The sequence below is a fragment of the Hermetia illucens genome, chromosome 4, assembly GCF_905115235.1.
Source record: "Hermetia illucens chromosome 4, iHerIll2.2.curated.20191125, whole genome shotgun sequence".
Lineage (NCBI taxonomy): Eukaryota > Metazoa > Arthropoda > Insecta > Diptera > Stratiomyidae > Hermetia > Hermetia illucens.
The window spans coordinates 168166244-168178844 of NC_051852.1; the positions used below are offsets into that span (position 1 = coordinate 168166244).

The 12601-nt window shown below is 43.7% G+C and overlaps 1 protein-coding gene and 1 long non-coding RNA gene across 2 annotated transcripts in view; one reads left to right on the forward strand and one right to left on the reverse strand.

Moving 5' to 3' along the window:
- LOC119656153 overlaps positions 1-12601 on the reverse strand; it is a 118581-nt gene that overhangs the window by 87277 nt on the left and 18703 nt on the right. The window lies entirely within an intron of this gene.
- The window catches only part of LOC119656152 (protein jim lovell), a 126401-nt gene continuing 120190 nt past the window's right edge, over positions 6391-12601 (forward strand). Inside the window, exon 1 of the mRNA XM_038062487.1 lies at positions 6391-6444. The gene's annotated coding sequence lies outside the window, so the exon portion shown is untranslated. The remainder of the gene's footprint in view (positions 6445-12601) is intronic.

The following is a 12601-nucleotide window of genomic DNA, read 5'->3' on the forward strand; positions in this document are numbered from 1 at the left end:
GATGCCGCCAGAGCGCATGGTGTTGATGACGCTTTAATTAAGTGGATCCATGCTACCAAAACCCATCTCCACCTCCACGTGGTGGCCGCTGGGAGCTCTTTCTTAACGAAAAGCCGCAGACAGAGAAGGATGAAGGCGAATCTCCTGGACAACAGGACAAATTGTACCAACTGGTTCTCCAAATTGGGAGCTGGGTAGAGCTGAGTACCCTACACAGAAAACCGAAGTTACGAAGCCACAACAGGAGCCTCGGACTGGACGGATAACACAACGACGAACCCGGCAACAACAAAGGAATAACAATTTGCGCATATTCTCATGGAACGTGCGCTCCATGTACAGAAATATGATAGAACTGCCAAGTAGCTAGCCGATATCCTGTCCCAATATAAGGCTAATGTAACAGCGTTGCAAGAAATTCCCTGGACAGGGACCGATTTCTTGGAGAAGAGTCACTAGACCATATAATATAGCGGCCATCCAGTAAACTATGTGCTCGGAGTAGGTTTCTTAGTCAGCCAAAAAATGAAACCTGCTATTATCGGCTTTGAAAATATAACCGAAAGGCTATGCAATCTACGTTTGTGAGGCAAATTTAGAAATATAAGGATACCTTCTACGAGGCAGTTGAGCGGACCCTCGGACTCTGTCTCAAGTATAAAATCAAAATGATACTTTGAGATTTTAACAGTCAAGTAGGGACCGAGCCGGTATGCAGGCGAGTCGTCGGCTCCCATAGTTTACATAGAGATACAAATGATAACGGACTACGGATTATTCAATTAGCAGTATCGAACGAAATGGTTGTTGGAAGTTCCAGGTTTGCGCGGAAAGCGGTCCCCAAATATACGTTGGCCTTTCCAGACGAGACCACTTTCAACCAAATTGACTACATTCTGATTGAACGCCGCCAACGCTCAGCCTTAATGACTGTCAGAACATAAAGGGAGCCAATATAGACCCGGATCACTATCTCGTTGGCATAATGTTCAGGCCTCGAATTACAACACCACCCAGAATCTCCTCTGGCAATCATATGAGAATGTATACTGAAGCCATTCAGAACACACCCCTCCGTAACACCTATAAAGGAGAAATGGATGCCGCAAAACCACCGCTGACAGATGTCCTGGAGATGAAGCATAAACAAATATCTTCACAACCGCCTGAAGAGCGTTACCATTAAGACGCCCACAAACAAAGTCGGAAAGGCTGGTTTGACGATGAATGTAAGCTAGCAACGGAAAGGAAGAATGCCGCTTACCGAGAAATGTTGCATTCTCAAAGAACGCGGGCACGCGCAGAGACTTATCACGAACTCCGTCGAGCCAACAGTTTCGTGAACTCGAAAAGTACAAGGAAGCAACCGTACCAGGCGCAAGTGCTACCAACAAGTCAGCAGGCTGAAGCCGTCGTCGCCGTATACACGTCGATGCTCATCTGCCGAGGCAAAGAGGGAAATCTGATTTCTGACAGAATGGGCATATTGGAACGACGGGTTGATTATTTTGACGAACTGCCCAACAACCAAAATATCGGCGAGTTGGAGGCCCCGCAAGCTTAATATGACGGACAAATGCTGCCACCACCAAACATCGAAGAAACAGTTTGTGCAATCAACCGGCTTAGTTACCATGAGTTGCCAGGAGTTGATGGAATTACAGCCGAATTGGTTAAATATGGAGACGACCAGTTACACCAAGTGGTTCACCAACTTGTGTTCAAGGTATGAGACAGGGAATCAATGTCAAACCACTGACAACGAGGCATTATCTGTCCCATACATAAAAAGGGAGATTCCACGCAGTGCAGCAATTATAGAAGTTGTTGCTGATTATCATCTATAAGATTTTCTCCGCTATCTCGCTAGGTCGGATAGCCCAATGTGCCCAGAACATCATTAGTCCATAATAAAGCGGCTTCACTCCAGGAAAATCAGCAACAGATCTGATTTTCTCTCTGCGCCAAGCAATGGAAAAACTGTTGGAATATAGACATCAGTTGCACCATCATTTCATCGACTTTAAAGCCGCCTATGATAGCATAGCCAGGGTAAAACTTTACACGGCCATGAGAGAATTCGGAAAAAAATCCCGACGAAATTGATAAGGCTGACCCTAACCAATGTGGGAGGCCAGATGAAGCGGCAGAATCATTCTCGAGGCCGTTGAACATCAACAACGGTCTACGACAAGAGGATGTCCTATCATGGGTCCGCTTTAACCTGACCCTGGAGAAAGTGATTCGCAATGCAAATGTAAATGCGAAAGGCACCACCCTCTTCAAGTCCACCCAACTTCTGGCCTATGCTGACGATATTGAAATCATGGGAAGTGCAGCCCGAGATGTACACAATCTACTTTCATCCAGATCGAGCGGGCGGTAATTGACGCGCAATTTTTGGCTGCACTTTAATGCAGGCAAGATGAAATACATGATGACAACGCCAAAAACCAAAGAACGAATAACATTGAATCGCACAGGTCAAACGAAAATAATGAAGATAGGAGACTACAACTTTGAGACCGTTGATAATTTCTCCTATCTAGGGTCGAGAATCACAACCGATAGCAGTTTCGACGATGAAATCCGCGCAAGGTTGTTGGCAGCTTATAAAAACCGTTCCGCTCGAAACGTCTCATCATAGAGTCAAAACTCTTACTCTACAAGACAATGATCTTGTCAGTCCTGACGTATTCCTCGGAGATCTGGGTTCTTAGAAAAAAAACTGCGAAATCTTGGCCGAGAGAGGCATGAGAATGAACGATTCCGTAGCCTACATGACGACGAAATCTATGAGCGATACCGCGACCGTCTGGTTGTGGATAAAATCCGGCTTAATAGGTTGCTGTGGGCGAGTCACTTAATCCGTATGGATGAAGATGGTCCAGCCCGAAAAGTCGGTAAGGGCAAATCTATGATAGAAAAGAAGACAAGGCAGACCTTGTCTGAGATGGAACGATAGCGTAGGTCACGATGGCGGACATCTTTTACGGATATCGAATTGGTGGATCTCTGGTCTGTAGTTCCTTATTAAGGCATGCATAGATCGGATACCGGTTGTTGCGCCGTTGATGATGATGATGAAGGAAGAAACAGATGAGTATGCCACGTTTGTTTCAAAAACTGGGAATGCATTCGAGACAAAAAGGAGCTACTCATTTGAGGTTTTATTGTACTAGGATACACTTTGTACATACTGCAAAATTGTTAGGTTGAAATGGTACTTTACCATTAGTGACTTTTGCGGATATTCCGAGTTGATTTTGAAAAGAAAACCAACCCTCAAATTCAGATTTGTTGACATTATTCTCATGTTCTTTTTCGGCTGCGTTCATTCTCTTTTTTATTCCGTCTCAACATAGGATCACAGCAAAATAGACATCCCGGAATAAGTGTGGACAAGGTCTATATTTCCTAGCGGCCATTTGCTGCACAAAACGTATGTTTGGCAATAGTTGTAAGTTGGTCTTTGTCCTGCCTTTCGACTCGCGTTTATGAGGATATGTCATCTCTGTCTAACTAATTCACTGAGAGCCAAACCGAAGATACAAACTTCCTTACCTCCCCAATCTTATCACGTACAATTCATAGGAGTTCCTTAAATATCGCCCGAGCTGTAATAGGCGTATTGCAGCTAGTCCAGAGGCAACTTCTTATTACTTTCGGTCAACCTGCCAAGTTGCTTTTTCGCCAGCTTACATGGTAATAGCAGGATCGATACTTTGGTACACAACCGCCTGGAAGAAGAGCTGTCAATGGGGTGATTTCTTCGCTCATGCAACTTCTGAATTGCCATTTTCCACACTACTCTCTGGAGTCCGTTCCATAATATCTGCGGAAAGATTATTGATGGCTTTAATTTATGAAATGTTAAATTCTCTCTAATTCTCTCTTTCTCTCTGTTTCAGGTAGATGGATCAGCACGGCTTATTCTCGGCCGACACTTGGAATTACTATGTCAATATACCCAAATGCCACTGACTTGCACTGAAAGCGTCCATCTGCTTTTTGAATGGGGACCTATTGAAATCTGCGCTGCACGATCGGTTCAAGAACCAATGGTCCGATTGCGACCTGCAGAAACTGGCTCGCAGATTGCAACAGGTAAGAGAGAGTTTCGATGGGTTCCCGAAGCTTGCCGGATTCCCTATTCTGACTTTGGCAGCTAGCACTATAGCACAATAACCAGAAGCTTATCTAACTAATCTACGTCAGCCTTCCACAAGAGCAGCCCAATGACAAACTGAAGAATTGATATATGAATGAGACTAAGAGGAACTCAATGATACTCTGGAGGAAGCTGTTAGCTTATGCGCCTGTCGGGACTGTAAGAAAATTGGGTACCAATTGGATGAGTGCTCACAAGAACGAGAACTTTTCTGCTGCGGATGCAGGGAAACATATGTGTTATAACCCCAATAGGGACCTTACAAAGTGGCAAAGTAATGCAAATATCCAATACGACCATAGGAGCTCCTCGAGCTGGAAACTTCCTCGTCACACCAAAGTCCTAATCATAATCCCAAAACCTAGATAGCATCCTGATCTTCAGCTGCTTCTTGTAGATTGCGTCTCAAAAATCGAGCTGCCATGTAGTATTCGCAACTTCGATATCCACTAATGAAGACGAAAAATTACTAGTTTTTGACCCAAATGTGGTTGCCAATCTGCCTTCCTTAGGATAGCTAAATCTGAATCTACTCACTCGTTCCCCTTATAGTCCCTGAATTCTTCAGAATTTATAGGAATATCATATATTTGAAATCCAGATGATGCCCTTTGTCGCAACCTTGCTTACAACAATTTCAAGCAATCTTTCGTGAAGCTTGTCTCCTATTACAATTCCTCCGCGAAAACATTGTTGCAGCTTTCCATTCATCCAGATTAAGAGGGCATTTGCAACTATCCGCAGAAAAGAAATTGATTGTATAAAAGTATCTGCGAATTATCAGAAGCAAAAAAAGAAGAAATTGTCCACTTTGTCCATTGGATGCCACAATAGTGCTGCATCCTGTTAAGTGCATTTTCGACAGTGAACATTTTCTTTGCTGTGAGTAATTTTTGAAGCATTCCATTTTCACGTATTCATTGCAGGACATAAGCTTCTGCTAAAGTCTTCACTTCTCCTGACTTTGGAACTTCCTCGATACGTCTTTATCTCGGTCTGTACCTAAATCTTACGAATGTCGTATTAACTACGTCATACAAGTAAGCGCGGCCGTCCCGTTAACGTGACTGCCGTACAACTCCCCATCTAACCAAGAAGGCTGGAATAGAGTTGGAAATATACGAATCACACAACGGCATTGTATCTGATTCCCAATGAATGTATCTTAACTCCATTGATGTCGTCATAATCGCAGCCATCCGTGCAAGAGCGATCCGCGGCCAGTCTTGATCGCATTTGGCTCCACGGCCCCAAGATTCCAGTGCGGCAGTTCCTCATTGAACCGCGGATCAGTTTGGATCTTCGCGCCCGTACCAACGGTTCGAACCTCAGGTGTGTTTCACGTTACGTTCGCGACCGATCACCTGTGCGGCGCCGTCGCTGTTTTCCATAGTGCACTTTAGCCGACGCCCGCGAAACTGCATCAGTGCATCCAGCCATATGGGTTGCATGCGCACGCAATTTTCGAATATGCTTGCGTCCTTGCCGGGGATATGTGATTTAGCCGTGAAATTGTTCAAACAATATGATATGCAAACTAGGCAGGGATAACGAGAGGAATGCATTTAATGTTAATTAGCCGCTGAACTCGATGGGAACCAGATGAAGCGACCTTGGAACCGGAAGGTTAAGTGTGTGATCGGATGCATCAGTCTCGCGTTCGACACTGCATTCGTGCCCGTGTGCATTCAAATCAAATTATTGTGTTTTGTATGTAAATTTCGATATATTCATGATGCGCTCAGTTTTTCGCTTGTTTTCTTCCATTTTACATTAATTAACTAAATTTCCATTAGTCGCGGGTTGCATTCGCACGGCATGCAAGTGCGTGCGTGTATATGTGGAAGGACACAATCAGGCAGCACCTGCACGTTCTACGGCAGCTGTTGCCTTGGGAAAGGTTCTCGAGGTTGATTTACTCTGATCTTGGAACGCAATTGATCACAATTAAGACCTTAATCTAAGATTGTTACGTAGAATCTATTGAAGCTAATGTGATGAGATTTTGCTGTCAACACGTTGTAGTGAAGTGCTAGCCAGACTAAGGAGGAAACGCCTATTACGTAATCAGGAGTAAATTTTAGTGTTACCCATGAAATTTAGAAACCTTTCGGGAAGGGTAAGAAGTCACCCAATTAAGAGTGAAGTGCTGCGAAGAGTTATTGAAACTATTAACCGGGAACCTTGGAACTAATCCGCCTTTAAAGTGAAAAAAGTGTAAAATGTCATTTTGAATTCTGGATATACCAAGAACAGCTTCTTAGAATAATTCGGTGAGTTATTACCATCAATTCTTATTCCTTTCTCTGATTTTAGTTTAATCGAATAGGGTAAGAGAGGGGGAGGGGTGGAAGACAGATTCTTCCAGGGCCCGGAATTTTCTTCCAGGTCCAAAATAGAAATTTCAGGGAAAAAAATAAAGTGGATTAATAATGAAGGCCCCATTTTTTCACCCTGCGCCCGATATTTACGCATGATTTTCACTCCGAGCCTTAATTTTCTCTCTAGGGCCCTGGAAAAGAAACATATTCCTGGGCTGACTATTGCTGACAGTTCACATGCTGCTTTTTGTTTTAGGACTTCAACCGGCTCAAAACGGATACCTGAGAACGACAGCTTCATCCGATCATATCTCATCATCAGTTAGGGCGCGCTACATGAATGTGGGCTTTAAATGATGATCCAGCTTGTTCACATAGTCCTGTTCATAATTATTGTTTTAAATGAAAATTCAGGTCTTCTAGTAGCAACCAAAATCAAACGGACGCTCTCATGGGATATGTAGAAAGTTCTTGTACTATTTCTTTCAAGCTAGAATTAGTGCATTATCCTTCATTTTTAATGTAAAACTTTATTAAAATCGTTTCACTGTCCTTACAAATACGCGGGTTAGGTACGAGGTAACTAACTGGCGACGTGTGTCAATGACGTCTAGGAAGATTTGTTGAGCATACACAACACCCGAACATGTGCAATGCTTTTCTTCAACCACGCAAATTCAAGCAATGTGTCGGGAAACGAATCTCCTGTATGTAGTCTTCTTGAGGTTATCAAATGAAAAGTCCAGATTAATACTTTTCGAACCAGGTTTCATTTTTGACATTGATTGCAGAGAGGGAAGTGCGTGGGTTAGAAAGGGCTCAATTATGTCGGGGTCTCAAATCGGAAAAAAATGATGGCAGTCCCCGCACCTAGGGATCAAAATACTCGCTACCACGACATCTGTTTAAATGAATAGGCAATAGGGTTGCATCACAGCGATGATGCTTCGCAAAGTATGTGTGACTATGCGAGAATATATTGCTAAATCCCGATTGTCCCAAACACTTCAACCAGTGACGCGGTGGTTCTAAACTACAGAGACATTCATCTTAAATGGAAGACAGTACGAATCAAGACTAAAGTCCACTAGGTTAGATTGTTACCGGCCAGGATTCTTCGAGCTATAACACTACACCACACGTTCTTCCTTGAGAAGCAGAACTAAATCGGGTTTGTTCTGATTCACACTATGGTCGGTGGCAATAATGTGATCCCACAGCAGTTTGGCCCGGCCATTTTTCACAATTCTCTGGGGAGTATACTTATAATTAGGAAGGTAGGTGGCCTCTAAGTTATACTTCAACGCAAGGTTTTGATGGGGAATCTTGGAGACGGAATTATAACGTTTGGTGTACTCGGTGCTGTTCAAAATCCTCCATGTAGATGATATGTGCTGGATGGTCTCCTCTTCACAGTTGCATAACCTACAACTAGAGTTAGTGATTGAGGAGCCATGAAGGATGTACCGTTTGTAATTTTTTGTTGGGAGCAAAGCATACAGAATTGAAGTTAAGAATGCTTCAGTCTCACAGGAAAGTACATTATTAATCGGAGACCTGACAACAACAATGATATTCATATGACCTCCGTGAATGGGTTTTCTTTTCACATGTCGATCTTCTGTTGGACTGAAATTCTCTGCTTCTCAAGTTCAAAGGGGATAATTTATTATCTCCAATGACGGTAACCTGATTTAATTGGCTAGAAGATTGTTTCTCCAACAAAAAACTCACGAAGAGAATGCACTTGATTGTAGTTGCAGTGCAATGTTTTTAATTCAAGTCCCCCCCTCCCTTTATCCTTGATGTCGTAGGATAGCGATCCCCATTTTTGGGCAGCCCTATTGAGCATGTTGTTGTTTGCAAGAACTACCCTTGCCCGTCTGTTGACAGATTTTAATTCGATATTACGCCACTGTATCATACTGAAAGTATATAGAAAGACGAGAGTGGCAAAGGTGTTGATTGCCGTGATTTTATTTTTCCCGGAAAACTCTCTTTTCGGGATAAGACCGAGACTCTGTTCAAATTCCCCCAGAAACTTAGGTCTCATTATTGCCACAGCAGGTGCAGTCACTTACAATATGCCGAAGTAATTGTATACTTGGTTCTAATCTATACCCTCAATTTGGATGTTATTATGACTGTTTCCTTCGTTGTGTTTTTCCCGAACAAATCAACTGCATACCGATATCCCTGCGGAACTGGATGGCCATGTCGAACAAGGAGCGAAGTTTATTATCGTCGTTCAATAATCCTCTCATAGAACACGGTCGGAGAGTGAATCTAAATAGCACAGAATTTTTGATAACCGATTCCAATGAAACAAGCATTATCAGTGATAGTGACAGTGACCTGCCCGGAATTGTGTGATTTGAATATATCCCATCAATGCTTTCAGCCAATGGTAAATTGCATTACGAAACTGCTGCACGCATTAGAAAAACACATCAGGCTTTCTTTTTAATTAACGCATTAACGAACGTCTCAAAAACAAAATTTACCGCAGTCTCGTTGGCCCTATCACTCTCTATGGTTCTGATTGTTGTCCAGCTATAAAAAACAATGAACGACGCTTCGCAGTAATAGGCCAGTGGAGGTTGTACCAATCATGAAAAAATTGCGGGAGTGGCGGCTTCGATGGCATGGATACGCTGAAAAGAACTTACTTGCCAAAGTGGATCTGAATATCGAAGTCGATGGAAGACGACTAAAGGGCTTTCCGAACCAACGTTGCCTGATACGTTGGATGGTGATTTGAGAACATCTCGTCTCCATCCAGATCAGGTGTATGACCGAGAAAAAAGGCGTCTGAAAGTCGTTGCCATTTTAGAGGATTACTTGAAATTACATGGCGGAATTAAAGACTTTTCTTAGGCCTAGGAGGCAGCCTAACATAGGCATCTTAAGGTTAATGTCAAAAAGAGAATTTGATTTGAATATGGGGTGAATACGTATGTTCAAGTGGGGGTCTGGGTCCGTTAGCGAACTGAAATTGTATCGTTCCTTTTACGGTGATCGTCGATTAGTGATTTGATTGGCCGGTGGTGGTATTTGATGAGACTAAAATCGATGGGCTAGAATTTGATGGTAAGACTTGTTGTACATGGGCGAATCCAACATTAGGTTTATGCGAATGAATGAATATCATCCAAGTTTTAACATCAGATTCCTCAAAGATTTTAACTTGATACTGCACATGCCACTTTGTGCATTCTGAGTTATAAGTCACTCGGATAATACTCGGAATACCTTACCTATGATTGAGGACTCCAGGTACATTCCCTTTTTCAGAAATTAATGAAACATAGACTAGGCCAGATTTCAATTCTACATACTATACCAAAATTATTCGAACATATTGACATCAGTGAAGGAAGATCAAGGGCAGAAACTAGCCTGATCTTCGTCAAGCAATGGCCGGAACACGCAAGCAGCCTCTCATCCGGTCCCTCGGATAATCGTACTCAAGGTGGATGCCTACCCTCGTCGGAACCTCACCTTATTTTAAAAGGTCAATAAAGCCCAAAATTGAGGCTTGCTTCCGTCAGGTTTTTCACTTTCCTGGTTTTTTACATTTTCTCAGGTAACCTTTTTCTGCGTTTCTGCCTTTCTATAATTTCTCGAGTCATATGTCCTGTTTTGTATTCCCCCGGAAGGTTTTCTCTCACGGGGAGGATCTCTGTTTGTTCAGCTCACTGAGAATATGCCCTTCTGGTTTCGATGCTTCGCCCCTTCTATTTTTTTAAGTGGCGCTGATATTGTCTCCGTAGTTGACTTCGACTGCCCACTATTCGCTTCGATATCCAATTTACGTTGTAGTCGCTGCATTTTCGTCTTTTCTCGATGCTGCTTGGTCCATTTGGTTACTGATCTGCCTCCTTCGTCTCCTTTTATTCCTTATCTGTTCTCCTTTGGCGGGCCAGGGCACCACATTTTGAGCAGCTAGGAGCTGCGCTAGCGATTTCCTTTCCCCAGGTCCTCTTCAGCGGTCTTTCAGGAGTTCCGCTGGCTTGAGATAAGGTCCAGGGGTTCATCCTCACAGAGACGATTCGCTGGACGATAGTAGCAGCCCTCATATTTCGAAACTTCCGGACTTCTTGAGTAGTCTTTCTTCTTATACTCTTGTGTTTTGTATAAGGCCCATCCTCTAGGGAGACTTGCATTTCCGTGAACTCTTCAATCATTTTCCCGACAAGGAAAAAGTGCCATCTTTTCTCGTGGCCATTTTTTCGGGGTCGAGTTCGATGACATTTCCCGTTTTTGGCCACTAGAAATCACACCTCCTACGGTACTACGCCCTCTCTCACCACTAATTCCCTTCTCCACAGCGAAGCAACTCTCGCTTGTAGGTGACCGTCGTGACTTTGCGCTTCTTGCAAGGGGTTTATAATAGTTCCCCTCCCCCCCCCCCCCCCCATTTGAGTTGCAAGAAGCAGTGAGTGTGGTATATTACCATTCCCATCGTAAAGGTAATGGTAGGAGATTCGTGGATTTTTGCAACTTCCAACCCTCGTCATTGGTGGCACAATATTCGAGCATATGCTACTCCCATTCAGCAACACAGAAAAAGCACTAACACAGAACAACCTTAACTTGATCTTAATGCTGAGATAACTGCATTTCCAGATTTTAGCCAAGGCAGCGAACCTAGATCTAGCACTATTGATGCGTCGGGCAACATCTAGTTCTTTGGCGCCGCCGGCAAAAAACACGCTTCCTAGATATGCAAATTGATCGACGCTATCGAATCTCTGTTCATTAACGCAGATAGGAAGAGTGTGATAACCCGTCAGACTGAGAACCTTGGTTTTGTTGGTGTTTATCTTCAGTCCGACTCTACTTGCCTCTCTTTCTAAATCCAGAGTCATTTGGTCACGATCCATGACCCCGTGAGAGAACAAACAGATATCATCGGCGTAGTCGCGGTGTTTAAGGAAAGATACAATTGTCATTGAATTCCTTCACGTCCACCGGACAGGACGGCATAAAGAATGTCACCGATAATAAGAAGGAGTAATATCGGGGACAGGGTGCAGCCCTGACGGACTCTGCGTTCCACATCTAAATTCTCCGAGATTTTGCCTCGGTGCGGCACGTAATATTTTGCACCATCACATATCGCTCTGATAATAGCTATTAGTTTCTCCGAAATTCCTCTCCTACGTAGAGCACTGCCTCTTCACGCTATCGAAAGCTCTCTAGAAATCGATGAAGAGCAGGTGCGGCGAATATCTAAATTCCACACGCTGTTCCAAAATGATCTGTAAGGTGTTGATGTGTTCGATGCAGGAGGATCCGGAGCGGAAGCCAACCTGCTCTCTGTCGATTACGCCAGGATTATTTTAGCTATTATCTTTGTGACGGTAGGGAACGCGCAGATACCTCTCTAATTGTCACATTCAAAAAGGGTTGCCCTTTTTTGGAATGCCTTTTTCCACTCGCTGGGAATGTTCTCGGATTGCCATGGTTTCTATATGAGTGGAAGTAACAGATCTGGAGTAATTCCAGGTGCAGTGATAAATAACTATGCGGCGAGACCGTCAAACCCACCGGGTTTTCTGCGTTTGAGTGCATTCATGGCTGAAATTACTTCTCTTTTGCTTGGAGGAACAGTCCATATCCGCATGTTATGGTGACTAGCCATTTCATCCACAAGAGAATGAACCTCATCGGATGTAATACTGTTAAGGACTCTGGTGAAATATTCTTTCCACCTTTTTAGTTGTTCATCATCGTGGACGTGGAGTCGAATGTTAACATCCTTCACAGGACTATCGAAAGATTTACGACCACATAGAAGTTCTTTCGTGATGCAGTATATAGTTCTGAAATCATTGCAATCTGCGGCATCTTCCGCTTCCCTGGCCAGAGCAATAGCAAATCCTCTCTTATCAGGGCGTATATTACGCTGAATTTCTCGGGATTTTGCTCGGTACCCGAGTTTGAGCATGCCTGCTATCACTCGCAGCGGTCAGCAGAGCCTTCGACCTCTTCCGTTCAACTATCCGCTTCCACGACTCCGCAGTGAGCCCGAACTTATGACACCCCTTCAGGACGTGGCCGACGGCCAGTGTAACACCCGAGAAAAGAGCATCTTTTAAGGCGA